We start from the raw sequence: 19,872 nt of genomic DNA, 5'->3' as shown, positions 1-19,872 counted from the left end.
CTGACAAGTAGACTCGGACACCTGCAAAATAACAAATATCCTGTTACCGGAATATTTGCCTCCGAGGATGAAGTTAGTGATTGGAAACGGAATATACTAGAGAGAGAAAATAGAGAGAAGTTGGAGCTTTTAGTGCTCTTTTCAAGGTATGTCACATTCCACCCCTCCCATCATAAATGATTGGGGTATGTATAGGGTTAGTGACCTAGAAATATGTGCCCCTTTAGGGTTAGTGACCTAGAAAGTTGTGCTCTGATTAGCTGCGCAATCAGTTGAGGGCATGTGTCCCTTGGGGGCGCCGTTTTTGCGGCATTCTAGGATCATTGGGCTTCCTGATGTAAGGAGGCCCTTATTCTCTTTTTTCAGGTGCTCTTATGCTTAACACGTGTCATCTTCCTATGGGACACGTGTTGCCTCTTGATTTGGGCCACGTGCCTCTATGGGATTAAACCACGTAATTGGGGTATTTTTTACCCTAAACATTTGCCCCTCCGAGGGGGTCTCACTTGTCCAGAGTACTGAGGCGTTTTGAGCATTTGAAGCTGATGTTTCCAGAGGTCGGACAGGGTCGTCCGTCCGTCTGATAAGGCTGGATGCCTTGTCTGGTTCGCCCGACATCTTCAAGGGACTTTATCTGATTATCAGGCGGACGGGGTCGGCCAAATGGCCTTTGACGAGCAACCAGTTGGTCACTATTATTTCGAGAAAATGGTTCAACTACCGAGGCAGATGTTGAATTTGACGGATAATTATGACGTCCCATTCGAATTCTGTCTTAAATGACCTGACACCCGTTCGGATTCCGTCTTGAATGACGGGGTGGTTTTAAACCGTTTGACTTTTAGGGTTAAATTTCTTTGAATGTTAACCGTTTTTTGTTCTTTAGGCGGAAACGGCGATTTTATAATTTTACCCCGTTGAATTTTGCTTATAAAAAGCAAGGGTTTGACCTCATTTCTTTACTTTGCATTTTTAACTCTCTAGAGAGAAGTCAGAGCTTCTAGTGAGAGAGTTATTTTTCCTTCAAATCTTCAAGAGCTCAGCCGTATGCTCGAATTTTTCGACCAAGCATTTGAATTTTCCAGTTAACCTACATCCAAGAACTAAATCTCTAATAAAATAACTAATAAAGCTTTCTACTCGGGCGAAGGTAACCGAATACTTTCCTTTTCTTTCTTGATTTTTATATACTTGTTTAATTTTTTCGAACACCCTGGCTCAACAATCGGCCTCGTCCGTTTCTCCTCATGAGGCCGTCTATTCGTCTGGGACAGAGAAATCTAAAGTGGACGGGGACGAGTCCCCGTTTTATGAAGTGGTTCCATTTTTAGTGCGTAGCAACTCACCCCCACTAATTCTTCTATGTCCCTGCTGTAGAACATGGCGCGTACGATGAGAACACGCAAATCATATGCTGCCAGGAAGCCGGACGACAGTTTGATAGAGCCATTGGTTCCCTATGATTCGAGTAACACGGACGGGAAAACTACATCCACAATGTAAACACAAACACAAATACATCCACCACTGTTGGTGGTAGTGAGTGCTCGGCGGTCGAAGTGACCGTTTCTCTTGAGGAGCGCCAAAATCAGCAAGGCACTTCTACATCTGGGCGGAGCCCGAGTGTATCCCTAGGATTGTGTATTTGAGAGACGAAGATTAGGTGGGTCTTGGATGGGGATTAGGCGGGTCTTTGGTGGGAAGTAGATGGAGATAGATATCTAAGTGGGGGTGGGGCGGGGATAGTTTTGGAGTTGTACCTGCCGGGGCGGGGATGGGGATGAATATTGAGCCCGCCGCGGGGATGGGGATGGTGATGAAAATGTTAGGTGGAGATGGGGATTGGAAGGTCATGACAAGGTAAAGTCGTATCCCCTAATCAAAGGTAATTACCTAAGTCCTCTGACTAATGCAAATAGGGAAGTAGGGTCGAATCCACATGAAAATAAGTCTTTCTATTCCTAATTAATTATTATAATCTAAATTATCAGGGTAACCAATGTTGTTGTGATTAAAGACTATACTAGCAGGGAAACTAAAATAGGGAGAAATCAAATAATAAAAAGCCTAGGGCATAGGTTCACTAATAAACAATATTCCAGGGTAAAACATAACAATTAATCATCAATGCATCAATTAATCAGATCATAAAGGGCTTTCGCTACGTATTACAATCACAGAGTTAATTTACCGGTATTAAATCTCGTCTCTCAAATCTCGACCTAACCATTTATAAATTAGTCAGCCTATTGAAACTAAGCCTAAACATCAATTCTCATCTCTCGAATCTCGAATCAATATTGTTAAACTCATACAATTAAACCAGGCCTAATCTAATTGCATAGCATTAAATCAATCAATAGGAAATTAATTAAGCATTAACAATCTACAATCATAAATTACCCCTTCATATTATTTATTAGATCCCCATAACCCTAGAAAGTAAACTACTCAGACATGATTAAGACTAAACAAATCAAAGCAATTAAACAAGTCATAAGGAATTGAAGGAATAAAAATACTGAAATTAATAAAGTAGAAATCGTACCGAATCGACGGAATTACAAAACGGAGTTAAGAACAAGAGTAAAAGTTTAGAGAGAGAAAATCTAAGTAGAGAGAGAATAATAGTAAGAGTATGTAAACGAAGGTCCTAAACTTGCTTAACAAAATAGTATATATACTTAGCAAGAGATCCTACGCTAAAATGAACTAATCCGGGGCCTTAATTTATGCTCAGAAACTCGTGCCTGGTCAGGCGCTGTACCGCCCGGCCGGGCCCGCCTTTTTTGCTGGTCCACTCTTCTCGCGGCCGGTCGGGCGCGACCACCGGACGCTGCTACTACTGCTTTATTGATTCGCCCCGCCCGGCCGGGCGCGCCTTCGGGCGAGGCTTCATGGCTCGGGCAGAGCACTTGTGCAGCCAATTGGACTTCGATTAGGCTTCGAATCCTCGGCCCAATCGGATTTCCTCTTTGGGTCTTTAACACTTGGTCCAAAATGCCTCGGAATCTCAAGTATCGAGCCCTTAATCACCGGTCAAAAACTCTGACCGACCTTGGGCTTCAAAGGGTGGTTGTGCTCCTCCAATGCTCATAGTCACTCCACGAAAATCCGGAAAACTGCTCCAAAAGTGCAATTTCCTAAAAAACTCAACCAAAACTACGAAAACACTAGAAAACACCAATTAGTAATAAAAGTGGCTCGAAAGAGCCAAAAACACTACTAATTATGACCAAGGGATGGGGGTAAATTACTATATAAAATAGACATATCAAACTCCCCCAAGCCAAACCTTTGCTTGTCCCTAAGCAATGAGCTCATCAATGAACAATAAAACATGTCTCACCCCAATAATCAAATCAAGCATAAACGATTCAAGGCAAATCTAATGAACATGCTTCAACATCAATCAATCTCATTCATTTAATCACTCTTCCTCCCCAACAATTGTCAAATAGAGCAAACCACATGAGCATATAGAATTCGAGACTAGTGCTCACACACTCAACTCTCATTTATGTGGTGAGTAAAAGATGTACTCGTGTATTAAAAAGACATACACTCAACCTAATAGTCGACTTGGAATATGTCAAGTCATAACTTGCTTTGATAAACAACACTTTCACATCTACACAACTCTATGCACAAGGTCGGAAGGTCTTTAAAACTTGTAATGTAAGGCTAGGGTAAACGGTAGGATGAATTTGGGAATATGTGAGAGAAAAACTATGCATTAAGGGAGCTAAATCCTAATAAAGCCATGATCAAAAATAAATGATGATCATACATCTCCAACATAACCAACTCCAACAAGAATCCACCAAATAAAACTCCAAACAACATAAACAATCCCAACACTTACAATTTCACTTATAGACATATAACAATGTAAAACTTGAGTGAATAAACAAACTTTGAACTCATTCCTTTCTTTTTTCGAACTTGAAATTTTTTTTTTTCTTTTTTTTTTTTCTTGAGCAACCTTCATATAGAACATTTGAACATATAAACAATTTTTTTTTTGTTTTGCTCTTCTTTTTTTTTTTTCTTTAGAAGTTCACTTTATTTTTTTTTCATTTTTTGAACTTCTTTTTTTTCCATATCATCATACTTTATTTTTTTCTTTCAAGAATATTCAACTTTCAAACCCATCAAAAATAAAATACGATCAAGAACAAATAACTTCTCAAAACCCACCCAAATTGTGCAAATAATAAGCACACTACAAACTCCCTCACCTCACTCACTAATAGCTCCCCCAAGCCAAGCTTGGGACTAGTAACCAATGGGGCAAACATGGCTTGTAATGTGGCTATAAACAACAAAAAGTCAAGGAAACAACATGGGTAGCAAGAAGGGAACAAATGTATCTAATTCATCTGAAGGCTACCTGAAAGAATGAACACCTTCGTCCTCCACATGTGCATAATAATGAGCCATGAAACACTAATCATAGTTGCAAACCAATACTCAAATTCATTGACATACCAGGAACTAACACACATTCCAAACCAAATCAACTAGTCAAGCACTATATTCACAAGCAGTTGGACAAAATTGACGCATTTTAGGAATTCAAGCAATTAAACTTCAAATCATGACCAACAAATCCACAATGCTCATCATCAATAACCAAGAATCAAAACAAATTTTCTCCAGTATGGGGCATAGGGAAGTATGATTTACAGTTCATTGGATCGTATTTTTGGATTTTTTTTTTTTTTTTTATTTTTCAATTTTCTTATGTTTTTCATATAGGAAAGCAATAAAAACTACACTAGAAAACAATAAATCTAAACTAAGAAAACACACCAACAATAAAAGAAAAAGGGAAAAGGAAAGATACCAAATCCAAAAATCTCCCCCAAGCCAGAATCAAACAATGTCCTCATTGGCCCGAGTGCTAGCCCAGCATGGCTAATCCTCCTCATCCTCGTCCATCCGGGTGTATCTCCCTCCTCCGCTGCTACTTGCACCATCTGCACCAGAAGAGCTACCACCAAAATAGTTAGCATGAAAACTCCCCCTGCCAGTCCCCCAAAAGGAATGTCCTGGCCGTACCCATGGAAGGAAGAATAGTCAGTGTAAATGCCATGGGCAGTGGGATCCCTATTGTATCCCTGGGGTGGAGGCTGGAACCAGTCACGGTAAATAGCATCGTCGGGAATGTTGCCCTGACGAGCATAATCATCATAAATAGGGTAGAGCCCTCTACCCTAGTTCCTCTCAAGATACCCTAGCCTATGGTCAATGGACCCTATCATGTTCCTAAGGTTAGTATGGGAATGCTCGATACGACCTAGGGCATGACCTATGCTCTGAAGGTCCCAAACTGGGTCAGAGTCGACATGAGACATGCGGGGTGGTGATAGTGGAATCTCTATGGGCTGAGTCACAGGTGGTGGCTATGGTGGTGGAACAGGAGGTACTTACCCTCAAGCATGGGCAACTAAAAGGGCATAGGTGTAAGAATCCTGCCCAGGGGGAAAGGCGGTCAAGTCAGGGTTAGGTAGGGGAAAGATGGGCAAAGGGTTCTCATTCCCTACCTTAATGCACCAATGGGTAACCTGATGGCCGTCTGTCCTCAACCACCCCAACTCCTCAAGGTACCTAGCAGTCATGTAGGTATCAGGTCCACAGTTAGTCATACGGTGGGGTATGGTCTCTACAAACCCGACCTTCTTGATGGATATCCTAGTGATAAGACCACCTAGACGGATGGGGGTAGTAGCAATGTTACTCGCAGTAGCATGTCTACCTAGGTGGTGGATGATGTACCTAGCAATGTTAAGCTTCCCTAACCCATACACATAATGGCCAATCACAGCTAGTTCGTTGGTCTGACAGTTATGGGGTTCGTTCCTACCTAGGAAACACACACCGGGAAATCTTTGCCACACTTTGGGGACGGGGTGATGGATCGGTTTGGAACTAGCATGTTGTGCATTAACATTAGGCAAACCAGTCAAAACATTATACACATCTTCCATTTTATATTCAGCATGCCATTTTCGATCCAATTCATGATCCAAATCAAACAATTTACAAAATTCCACAAAAGATAAAGTAATATTTCTATTATTCAACCTAAATAGCAATTTTGGTCCAATTTTATGGTTTTGAACAATCAAAGAAGACAGGAATTCACATGTTAATTCACGATAAGTGGCATAATGCATATCAACAAATTTCCGCATACCAATATCGTTCATAAATCTCCTAACATAATAAAAAAATTCCTAGAGCTTCTAAAGTAGGGCGGTGTAACCACCGTGAAGGAATTACCTCGCGCCCGTAGAGTACCTCAAGCTTTTCTTTCTGCTCCGGGGTCACAATCTTGATCGTCGGCCATTGAGGGAGCCGCAACGTCGGGTCATATTGTTGGAACGAACTTGAGCTTTCCCTGAGAAGTGTCCTAGCCCTCTTTGTCGCAATTTTTATAAGTGGGTAAAAATTAATTTGATTGGAACTTGGAAATTTTTGTATAGGAATGTAGAGGATGAAGAGAGGAGAAGGAATAAGTAAAAATAATTGGATTTGGGTAAGAGATGGAGGAGAGATATTAGAGAGAAGGTAGAGATTTTGAGTTTTTAGAGTGAGAAAATAATGGAGGAAAGAAAAAGAAAGAAGAAGGAAGGAGGAAGAAGAAAAAAAAAACAAACGGACGGGTTGGCTTAGTGTCGCGCCCGGTCGGGCGCCCATTCGCCCGATCGGGCGATCTAATGTTCCCCGAATTCGCCTTCTCGCGCCCGATCGGGCGCCACACCGCCCGGTCGGGCGATGCAACTTCTAAAATTCTTCTTCCTCTTGCGCCAGGTCGGGCGCTCCACCGCCCGGTCGGGCGATTAAAAAGTCCGTACACGTCAAGTCTCGCGCCCAATAGGGCGCTCCTCCGCCTGGTCAGGCGAAATTAAGCATTTTCAAACCCTTGCTCTCGCGCCCGGTTGGGCGGTCACTCGCCCGGTCGGGCCCGAGAGCTACTTGGACGATTTCTTTTCTTTAAATTTTGGCTAACTCTTTTTCTCAAATCTGTACCAAAAACTCATAAAACTCATTAAATTCCCTCCTTTCTCCTCTCACAAGAAAAAAGAAGAAAAATAAAAACTAAAAAGCAAGAAAAATACGGATTGCCTCCCGCAAAGCGCTGGTTTATCTAGGTCCCGTACAACCCTCTTACCATAATGTGCCTCAAGGTGAACTAGAACTAATTAGGTGTAGCAATTCAACCGCACCAATCGTAGCCCCCTCATGGTATAGCTTAAGTCTTTGGCCATTAACCTTGAACTCAGTACCATGCTCATCAAACAACTCTATAGAACCGAACTTATTGGCCCTTTTTACAGAGAAAAGGACCCGACCACCTTGACTTTAACTTTCCTGGGAAAAGTTTAAGTCTAGAGTTGAACAACAACACCTTGTCACCCTCTTTGAGTTCTCTCGGAAGGATCATCTTGTCGTGCCATCTCTTGGTCTTCTCCTTGTAGACACGCGCACTATCATAGGCCATCAACCTAAACTCATCAAGTTAATTAAGTTGAAGTAGCCTCTTTTCTCCCGCTAGCTTAGCATCCAAATTGAGCTCCTTAATAGCCCAATATGCCTTGTACTCTAATTCTACCGGAAGATGGCATGCTTTACCGTACACAAGTCTATATGAAGTAGTACCTATTGGGGTCTTAAATGCAGTTTTGTATGCCCAAAGGGTGTCATCCAACTTATCACTCCAATCTTTCCTCAATTTTGCTACCACCTTCTCTAGAATGACCTTAATCTCACGATTAGAAACTTCAACTTGGCCACTAGTTTGGGGATGGTAGGCTAAACCTGTCCTATGGTAAACACCATACTTTTTAAGAAGGGTATCTAACTTCCGCTCATGAAAGTGGGATCCTCCATCACTAATTATGGCTCTATGTACTCCAAATCTCGGAAAAATGATCTTCTTAAAAAGCCTATGGACCACCTTGGCATCATTGGTAGGAGTGGCAATGGCCTCAACCCACTTGGATACATAGTCAACGGCGACAAGTATATAGCGATTCCCATTTGAAGAAGGGAACGGTCCCATGTAGCCAACACCCCAAACATAAAAAATTTCAACTTCCAAAATCCCAGTTTGAGGCATCTTATGCCGCCGTGAGATGTTGTCAGTTCTCTGGCAAGAGTCACAAGCCTGCACAAAAGTGTTAGCATCCTTAAATATGGTGGGCCAGTAAAATCCTGACTCATTTATCTTGGCCACCATTTTGGTTGGACCATGATGTCCTCCATAAGGTGAAGTGTGACAACTAGTAAGTACGCCATGAACTTCCCATTAGGGAACACACCTGCGAAATAATCCATCTGCACACTCACGAAACAAAAAAGGATCATCCCAAAAACAATGATTAACTCAGAAAGGAATTTCTTTTTTGTTGGTAGGACAAATCAGAAGGTAAAGTACCACCCACTAAATAATTAGCAAAATCAGCATACCAGGGGTGTTGCTCTACAACTGCATACAGGTTGTCGTCAGGGAAAGAATCATCTATAGGAAGAGAATCCTTACCCTCATCATACCTGATTCGTGACAAGTGATCTGGCACAACGTTCTCTACACCCTTTTTGTCCTTTATTTCAATGTTGAAATCTTGGAGCAATAGAATCCAACGGAGTAGCCTGGGCTTTGATTCCGCCTTGGCTATTAAGTATTTTAGAGCTGCATGGTCAGTAAAAACAATAACTTTAGAACCAACTAGATATGATCTAAATTTTTCTAAAGCATAAATAACAGCAAGAAACTCCTTCTCCGTAGTGGCATAATTGACTTGAGCATCATCCAAAGTTTTACTTGCATAATAAATAGCATGCAAAACTTTGTTCTTTCTTTGTCCAAGCACGGCTCCTAAAGCAAAGTCACTTGCATCACACATGATTTCGAAAGGAAGATTCCAATCGGGCGCACATATGATGGGTGCCGATATCAAAGCCTGCTTTATCCTGTTGAAAGCCTCAAGACACTCGTCAGTAAAAACAAAAGGGGCATCCTTGAGTAAAAGCTGAGTTAGTGGTTTAGCAATTTTAGAAAAATCGTTGATAAAACGGCGATAAAACCCTGCATGACCTAAGAAACTCCTAACTCCCTTAACATTAATTACCTGGGGGAGGTAATTGCTCAATCACTGAAATCTTAGCCTTATCTACCTGTATACCCTTATCAGATACAATTTTACCAAGAACTACTCCCTCTGTCACCATAAAGTGACATTTCTCCCAATTTAATACAAATTGCATTCTTCACATCTTTCCAAAATTTTAGCGTGATTAACTAAACATGCATCAAATGAAGAACCATACACGCTAAAATCATCCATAAATACTTCCATAATAGATTCCATGAAATTTGAAAGATACTCATCATGCAACGTTGAAAAGTAGCAGGTGCATTACATAAACCAAAGGGCATTCTACGACATGCAAAAGTACCATAGGGGCATGTAAATGTAGTCTTTTCCTGATCTTCAGGTTGAATCAAAATTTGGAAAAATCCTGAATACCCATCCAAATAGCAAAAGAGCTTATGGTTAGCTAACCTCTTAAGCATTTGATCAATAAAAGGGAGGGGGAAGTGGTCCTTTTAAGTGGTAATATGTAATCTACGATAATCAATGCACATACGCCACCCTGTAACAGTTCTAGTGGTAATCAATTCATTTTTATCATTTTTAATAACAGTCATCCCACCCTTCTTAGGAACCACCTGTACAAGACTTACCCATTTAGAGTCAGAAATAGGATAGATAATACCTGCATCAAGTAATTTTATAACCTCTTTCTTGACCACTTCTTGCATATTAGGATTCAACCTCCTCTGGGGTTGAATACAAGGCTTGTAATTTTCCTCCAAGTGCATCCTGTGCATACAAAAATCGGGGCATATACCCTTGAGATCATCAATACTGTACCCTATTGCCCTTTTGTGGGTTCTAAAAACCTCTAGAAGTTGGGAAGTTTGAGGGTCATCAAGTGCAGTACTAATGATCACGGGGTACATTTCCTGGTCATCCAAAAAAACATATTTTAAATGAGAAGGGAGAGGTTTTAGTTCAGGTTTCTTCACCTCTACAGGTTTTGATTCTTGAACCAATTTTACCACCTTCTTACTCTCGTTGGAATCGAGTTCTTCTATGGCAAGAGCTTTTTCAATGGCATCCACCTCTTTACTCCAGATACTCACATCACCTGCAGACAAATCTCCACAAAGTATTCTTCCGAGGGATCCCTTGCAAGAACCTTTGTTAAGCTATCTTCACAAATATCATCCATTATATCAATAACATCAATCACACAACAATTTTCCTCTAGCATAGGACCTTTTAAAACTTTCCCTAAATTAAATGTGATATTATCATCGCCAACAGATAGGGTTAGTTTACCATTTTTCACATCAATAATGGCTCCTGCAGTTTGGAGAAAAGGCCTTCCTAATATAACGGGGATTTGTGTATCCTCAGCCATGTCTAAAACAACAAAATTTAACTCTACCAGGGACGTGCTCTAAAATACCTAAGGGATATTTAACAAAACGATCTGCCATTTGCAAAGTAATATTAGTAATTTTTAAATCACCCATATTTAATTTAGAACAAATAGACGATGGCATAACACTAACTGAAGCACCCAAATCACACAATGCTTTATCAATGAAGACATTACCAATATGACAAGGGATAGAGAAACTACCGGGATCCTTTAATTTAGGAGGGGATTTATTCTGTAATAAAGCACTACACTCTTCTGTAAAAGCTACAGTTTCTACCTCATTAAAGGCCCTTTTCCTAGTCAGAATATCTTTCATAAATTTTGATTTGGGTATTTTTACCCTAGCCCGTTGGCCCAATCAAAGCCCGCCACGTGTCACTGGAAGGGGCACCACTTTGGACCTTCTAGGGGGCGACACGTGGCAGGCAGATAAAGGCCCCTGGGATTGGTGGCTTTCAAGGCCCAAATCCCGAGGCCCTGCAAAAATCTGCGTGCCCTTCCCTAGGGCACAAAACCTATGGAGGGAACACATTCCTAGGACCCTATAAATAGGGAACATTCCCCTCATTTATGGGGTACGTTCTCACTTTTTACGAGCACACTTTTCTAGGACATATCATTGATTGAATACCAATCATTTCCTGAGCTGTCACTCTCAAGAAACAGTGCACTCGAGCTCGGAATCCGAGCAGATAACCTTTCATCCCGCACGTTTTCTCTCCAAATCCATACTAACTTAATCTTCGGAGGCGGACCACCGACTATTCGGTGCTCCGTTGTTTTGTAGGTACAGGCGTCTTTGCAGATTCCAGTCTTAGTGTTGTAACTCTCCCGAGGGACACAAAATACCCCGAAACAAATTTAGCATATGCAGGAACCTGTGTAACAAGTTCTGTGAAAGGAACTGTTACCTGCAAATTTTTCACAACCTCCAAAAACTTACCAAACTGCTTATCCAATTTAGTTTTCAATTGAAGATTTGGGAATGGTAGTTTGATGATAGGTTGTTGTGCTTCCCTACTCTTCTCCTGGGGTGCATCCTTCCTTGAGGTTTTACCCTGCAAATGAATTATCAAATATGTTAGTATTATCCTGGAGCCCTGCATGAACATCAAATATAACGGAATCAGGATTAGCAATTTTAATTGAATCAGATTCATCCTCTTTGGGCATAGGGGGCCCATCGTAGTGTGAACCACTCCTTAGGGTTATTGCATTTGCATGATCTGTAGGTTGAATTCCCTGCGCCGGTAGAGCTCCCTGCTGGCGAGCCTGTAGAGTAGATAACAATTGGGCAATTTGGGTGCCCATAACCTTATTATGTGCTATAATTGAGTCAATCCGTTGGTCTCTACTCTCCATATGCTTTTGCATACTAGTTAGCATTACTCTAATTTCTGACAAAGCAGGGTCAAAAGATGTAGTAGGGGTTTGTGCTAGGGCTTTTTGGTTAGAGTGAGGGTGGTAATATTTCTGCTGTGGAGGGGGTGCTTGTGTGGTTGTTGTGGAGGTGGGGGCTGGGATTTTGAACATTGGTGCTCCGATAGGATAGGTAAGGGTGGTTCCGGAGCCCAGGATAGTAGGTGTTGGAGTATGGGTTATTTTGCCTATATGTTTGAAAGGCATTAACTTGCTCCATAGTGCTCCTGCAATCTTGCTCCCAATGTCCTACAATTCCACAATTTTCACAAAAAGCTTCGTTAGAATTATTAGCTACAGCAGAAACATTATCAACAAAATTAGGAACAGTAGTACTAAGGTTATCTAGTTTTTGGCAAATAGAAGTAAGCTGGGCCTGCAAAAACGATAGTGAATCAACGTGGTGTTTGCCTTTATTTGCATAGCCTCTAGAATTCCCATATTGGGAATTATGTATCGCCATGTCTTCAATAACCTGACCTTGTAACACCCCCGATTTACTAGCTAATAATAAACAATAAATAAAGGAAAAATATACAACCTTTAAATAAAATTGCGGAAGTATACACCTATATCGGAGGTATTACCGCCACACTTGACAACCTGTCAAGTGCTAAGGCTTATAAAAACCCATTAATTACAACCCAATACATTTAGGTGAGCTATTTATACAACTTTACAAACTTGTTATAACAAACTAATCGAAACATTTGAGCTCCTTTAGCTACGATCACTTGATCAACCTGTTACAACCTTGACTGCTCACCATTAAGGACAAATTCCAAAATAGATTGTCGCAGGGCCACCATAAGAAAAAGACATGACTGCAACCACAAGTAGCACAACAAAATAACACACACGCGTCAGCAAAAAGCTTTGTAATCACCACATATCATAATACAAAGAATAATAGGTTATTTGACAATACTAGCTCAATTAAACAATGTAGTTCAAAACTACATTACACATTGATACCTCAAGGAAAAAAAATTACTCTGTAATCTGAAAATAACCTTTATCAATTCAACTTCAAATAATAATACTATCTTTTACTCAATTAACTTATTTAACCCATAAGTGTGTCGTGCTCTTTGTTCTATACCTAGCCTTGGACATGAGTAATTTGAATAACAAACCAACAAGTATAAAAAACTTGAATACTCTCAATAACCAAAAAACACCTTAATCAAACCAGACCACATACGGGCCAATTCCCAATGTAGGGGACCATAGAAATATAAATAAAGATTGTACCTCATTCTTAACTCATGATTATCATCCTCTTACCAACATGCCAAGGACTAAGGTATATAACGCCGAGCCTCAAACCAAGAATAAAATATAATTCTCAACCTTTTGATCTCATATAATGATCATTCACAACTAAGGGCCTGTTCACATTTATTTAATTTCAGTTCAGTTCAGTTCAGTTCAGCTCCAATCAGTTCAGTTCAGTTCAGTTCAGTTCCAATCAGTTCAGTTCAGTTCAGCTCTTAATTTCCCTCTCACATAAAATATTCATTTCAGCTCAATTCAGTTCAGTTCAGTTCTAATCAGTTCAGTTCAGTTCAGTTCAACTCCAATCAGTTCAATTCAGTAAATATGAACAGGCCCTAAATCTTAATAACGACACTTGTTCTTAAATAACATAACAATTCGATTCATAATTATCTCAACTCTTAGGGAAATAATACTAGCACCCAAAATTAATTAATTATCAACCCAAAGTAATACTCTGCATTAATAATCCTAAAACCTCAAAAACAATACTCCCTATAGCAATAACATTAAAAACCCTAGAAAAATAATACAATCAAACAATATAACAATAATAACAAGAAAATTAAATCAGATCATATCATAAAATTATATACGTCAAACATATATATATACACTCGAGCATATTAATATCCATTTATACAATAATAATATAAATCAATAATTATACAAACAATTCTAAAGGTTGATCGCACATTAATTAACACATATAGTCTAGTCGCATAAGAAAAGGTTGATTGTTGCAAAGTAAGAGGGTTATTACATGGTGGGAGTTTAAATGTGTCAGAGCTCTTTTCACAATAATTTGCCGAACGTTAGACAAGTGCTAGCAAAGAATAATCAAAGGTGTTGTACATATAAGAAATTGAGAGGTTGAATTTGATGATTGAGACTTGCGTCATAGTTCTTCAGCCACGGCGGCACATAATTGCTTATATTACCTCCGATCCAAGTTAGTTGCAACTTTGGGATATTATTTGTGAGATATTAAATATTCCAAAGTTGCAATTAACTTGGACCAGAGGTAGTATAAGAATACATAAAGATTATAAAATAGGGTTTAACGAATATATAAATATACACGTGCTTAAAATAAAAGAGTTATACTGTCAATAAAATAGGTTTAAATGTACGAAACTCGTAAAATAATAATTTAATAAATAATAAAATAAATGGGTATTACAATCTACCCTCCTTAAAAAAAATTTTGTCCCGAAACTTAAAGTACGAAAATAACTTACTTGTAAATTTAAAAGAAACAAAAATAACTTACTAAAATATATAGGTAAAGTGATAAAGTATTAGTGGTATTACAGACCTGCATCATCAAAATTAAGATTCATAAATCTACCACTAGCCGCGGAGTCTAGAATCGTTTTAGATGCATTCCCTAATCCGTTGTAAAAAGCTTGAATTAGCTGCCACTTTGCCAAATTATGGTGGGGACACTCCCTCTGCAGATCCTTGAATCTCTCCCAAGCCTCATATAACGCTTCATCTGGCTCCTGGGAAAATTCTAAATGGCACTTCTCAATAATGTTGTTTTCTCTGCAGGGTAAAATTTATTATAAAAATTCAAAGCGAGATTCTCGCATTTAGTAATACCAAGTGCAATTCTATTCAAACCATTAAACCACAATTTAGCTTTTCCATATAATGAAAGGGAAAAAGAATCTCCCTGATCTGGTCCTGCAAAACCCTATTCTGCCGAATAGTATTACAGTATTGACAGAAATCTGCAATGTGAAGATTAGGATCATCACCTTTAGCTCCACTGAATTGCTTCCTTTCTATCATCGTTATGAATTGGGGCTTGATCTCAAACTGGATTCCCTCTAGTTCTGGTCGAGGTGAAAGGTGTGGAAAATCCGTTAGGGACGGTTGCGAGTAATCGCTGAGCTTCTTAGGTATTGTAATCTCTGATTCTGAATCTGAAGATATTTCCGAATCACTAGAATCAGATGGCTGATCACTAGGAATATCGTTACTCCCAGAACCTGCGAGGATTTGTCTGTAAAAATTCTTTTATCTATGGAAAGAGCGCTCGATCTCAGGATCGAATGGAATGTAACCTGATCTGGAACACCTAGGCATAAACAAAGTACTAAAAAGACAAATATGAGAATTACCTCAAAGAACTAATGTTCTTTGAGACAAAAGAAAATAATCTAGACTACAAAAATAATCAGAAATAAAAATAAAACCGTATCCCCGGCAACGGCGCCAAATTTTGACAGGGTAAAGTCGTATCCCCTAATAAAAAGTAATTACCTAAGTCCTCTAACTAATGCTGATAGGGAAGTAGGGTCGAATCCACAGGGAAACAAGTTTTTCTATTCCTAATTAATTATTATAATCTAAATTATCAGGGTAACCAATGTTGTTGTGATTAAAGACTATACTACGAAGAATATAAGCAGGGGAAATAAAATAGGGAGAAATCAAATAATAAAAAGCCTAGGGCATAGGTTTACTAATAAACAATATTCCAAGGTAAAAAAAAAAAAAATCAATCATCAATGCATCTATCAATCAGATCATAAAGGGCTTTCGCTACGTATTACAATCACAGAGTTAATTTACCGGTATTAAATCTCATCTCACGAATCTCGACCTAACCATTTATCAATTAGTCTGCCTATTGAAACTAAGCCTAAACATCAATTCTCATCTCTTGAATCTCGAATCAATATTGCTTAACTCATACAATTAAACCAGGCCTAATCTAATTGCATAGCATTAAATCAATCAATAGGAAATTAATTACGCATTAACAATCAACAATCATAAATTACCCCTTCATATTATTTATTAGATCCCCATAACCCTAGAAAGTAAACTACCCAGACATGATTAAGACTAAACAAATCAAAGCAATTAAACAAGTCATATGGAATTCAAGGAATAAAAATACTGAAATTAATAAAGTAGAATCGTACCGAATCGACGGAATTACAAAACGGAGTTAAGAACAAGAGTAAAAGTTTAGAGAGAGAAAATTTAAGTAGATAGAGAATAATAGTAAGAGTATGTAAAAGAAGGTCCTAAACTTGCTTAACAAAATAGTATTTATACTAAGCAAGAGATCCTACGCTAAAACGAACTAATCTGGGGCCTTAATTTATGCTCAGAAACTCGCGCCTGGTCGGGCACCGTACCGCTCGGCCGGGCCCGCCTTTTTTGCTGGTCTCCTCTTCTCGCGCCCGGTCAGGCGCGACCACCGGGCGCTGCTACTGCTGCTTCATTGATTCGCCCCGCCCGGTGGGCGCGCCTTCAAGCGAGGCTTCATGGCCCGGTCGGAGCACTTGGGCAGCCAATTGGACTTCGATTAGGCTTCGAATCCTCAGCCCAATCGGATTTCCTCTTAGGGTCTTTGACACTTGGTTCAAAACGCCTCGGAATCTCAAGTATCGAGCCCTTAATCACCGGTTTGAAAACTCTAACCGGCCTTGGGCTTCAAAGGGTGGTCGTGTTCCTCCAATGCTCGTAGTCACTCCACGAAAATCCGAAAAACTGCTCCAAAAGTGCAATTTCCTACAAAACTCAACCAGAACTACGAAAACACTAGAAAACACCAATTAGTAATAAAAGTGGCTCGAAAGAGCCAAAAACACTACTAATTATGACCAAGGGACAGGGGTAAATTACTATATAAAATAGACATATCAGGTCAACATCTACCCCGCCCCGGCCCATTGATGTCCCTAAACATGACATAATTACCCCCAATTAACACCATGTCAATTTTCCTGGTACCAATCTCTTTAATGGAACTGGTTCACACTAATTTATTATATATATACAGTGGCAGATCTTGGACTAAAAAGTTAAAAAGGTCAAGGTTTTATCCCTCAACCTTTTGCACAAAAATAACATACTTAATCACTATGTCACAATCAACATTTTTTTTAATTATTAATTAGACATTATATTAATTATAATAAATAACCCAAATATGCTTAATGGGGGCCAGGTCCTAACCCTCCCTAACCAAGATCCGCCCCCATATATAGACCACTAACATTATAGACACTATGGTTATTTTATTAATGGAAAAGGTTAATGTGTGTGTGTGTGTGTGTGTATGTGTATATGTGTGTATGTATATATATATGTATATATGTATGTATATATATATGTATACATACAGACACACACACACATATATATATATATTTAGTATATATTAAAATTAAGGTAGATTGGTATTATACACAAAAGTTATAAGAGGTTAACTTTTTTTTTTTTAAAATAAAATGTTTTACATATGGGTCAATATGAATAATAAAGGTAACTATGTAGAAAATAAGATCACTATATTCAACATAACGTTGCACTTCAGATTCACTAATATTATATATTAAAGGTCACACAAGTTTTAATAAAGATTATTATGTTAAAAAAATAAGGTTATTATATTAAAATTAGGATTATTAAATTTTATATAACGTCAGTTGCGTGCATATAAATCTCGGATTTACAATAATGTTATTGGGGAAGCAAGATTTTATTGTTTCCATGAACATTCAAGTTGACCCTACCATCAATTAGACAATTAGTAAGGCCCCATTACTATACAAGATTAGCATCATGCTAACAACTTTATATAATTTGCCATCCGTAAAATCATCAACGGGCCTGCTAGACGCATAGCAAAAGGAATTTTTTTTTAATGTAGAAAGTAAACAATCCAGAATTCAACAATTAGTACAACAAAAAAAAATAAAAATCCTTACAACTAGCTCATTATCTTGGGTGTTATACCACCACCAAATTTGATCATAATATGGCAGCTACAACCTCATCAAGTTGTAGTAACTTCTGGAACTTCCGAGCAGGTGGGCATACCAAGGTTCGTTCTACCTCATCGTCATCGTCGTTGTCGGGCCACCCGAGTTGTGGAAAGGTTGATGGGGTGGCCATGTGGTTCATCAACGGTGTAACATCGGCATTCTTTGCTTCCCTAGAAAGATGTTCTTGTATCCGTGTGACGACGGTTGAGGACGACGGGGAGGATATCAACGAGATGCCATTGATCTTCAATGATGGTAACACAAGACATGATGGAAAAGATAAGGATAGTAGTACCCGAAGGAGGCGTGTACGAGGGAAGCAAGGTGGAGGTTACACTAATAATGAAGACTAAGAGTTTTTATTAATGTTTATGTCAAAACTTTGTTATTCTTTTTCATCATCATGGTACGTTATACTGGTAACATATTTTTCTTACTTTCATTTCAAGTAATTGTAGTGTTACATGGAAAAAATAAGTTTGGAAGATGAAATGCTGCAAATTTACTTGTGATAATTGTCTCTAACGAATATTGAATTAAAATTATGGACCTTTTTTTTTTAATAATATGTTCCTTTATTTTTATTTTTTTTGAGATGTTTCATTTAGTCATGGTAAATGATTATGCCGTTATATTTTAATTTATAATAATATTGAATTTTTCATGTTAATTATATGAAAGTTCAATGGGGTAAATGGTTGAAACCCAAATTTAGCCTAACAACTAGTATATGTTCCGTTGATTAGGTGACTTCCATACAAAAGGAATAAAGATCACCTTATCTTAGAGACCCAGAGTTCGAAACGTATCATGTGAGTTTAATTGAAGATGATGCCGCAATTACCTCTCTTTTTTAATTTAAAGTGACTAACTCGTAAATAAGGAACAAAAATAATTATGAAGGACATACGATCCATTTATAAAACGATCTCTAGGTGTGCTATAATTTGGAAATTGCAAGAATTTCTTGAATTAAATCCACAAGAATAATTGTAAAAGATCTAATAACAAGTTTAGTATATTCGTTACCCAACATCTCATCTTTAAATGGTATAGAATGAAATTAAGTCTCAAGGAGTGTTATTCATGAGCAATAATTGATTACTAGTGATAATCATGTAGCCTAATTCTTGATTAATAATTCAAATGGGCGTTAAAGTAGCTTTAGTTAGTAAAGAAGACAACTTTTTCCTCGTGATTCATCAAATAATGCTGCATTTGTTATCATAATGTTCCCCATTCTAAGATCTTTAGCGTTTAAATTAAATCATGAATAGTGTGGGACAATGTAGTAGGACTAATTTAATTTCAATCAGATGAACTTTTTTTTATTGGAATTGAAATTTGTCTTAAGCTATTACTAATAGGTAGAATTTAATCTTAATTCGAAAAGTGAATAGACAAACGTCACCTTTGATTTGACTATGTGGAGAATTTATCTCCAATTATCTCGCCTGAATATCAAAAGGAGAATGACATTTTTTGACATGCAAACTGAGACATTTCTAGGGGAGAGTCTACAGTACATGACGTGTAATGCTATGTACTGTAATGCTATGTATCGTACGATTACGATACATAGCATTTACAGTACATATCACTCTTTCCTTTGTTTCCCTACCCCCACAAAGAAAAGAGTGCTATCCCTACCCCCACCTCCCGGCTTTTAACACCAGGTCATGGGCTCTAGAAGTAACACTCCTGGGTTCATAACAACAAAAATAAGAGAAGCTAGAACTTAATTGTAGGATATCCAAGACCAAATTCCTCAGCTCCTTAGGCGCCTGGAACGGGCATCTAATGGTTTCAACACTAAGGGCCTGTTCTCTTACGTTGAAATTCAGTTCAGTTCAGTTCA

General features: G+C 38.6%; 1 non-coding gene across 1 annotated transcript; it reads left to right on the top strand.

Moving 5' to 3' along the window:
• Nucleotides 1-14,652: 14,652 nt before the first annotated feature.
• On the top strand, nt 14,653-14,758 carry LOC145615814 (small nucleolar RNA R71). Its single transcript, XR_014107402.1, has one exon. It is a non-coding gene; the product is annotated as a small nucleolar RNA R71 (small nucleolar RNA).
• Nucleotides 14,759-19,872: the final 5,114 nt, after the last annotated feature.

This window comes from Chenopodium album, chromosome 25 (genome assembly GCF_948465745.1).
Source record: "Chenopodium album chromosome 25, dcCheAlbu1.1, whole genome shotgun sequence".
Lineage (NCBI taxonomy): Eukaryota > Viridiplantae > Streptophyta > Magnoliopsida > Caryophyllales > Amaranthaceae > Chenopodium > Chenopodium album.
This window is presented reverse-complemented; position numbering and strand designations above follow the sequence as displayed.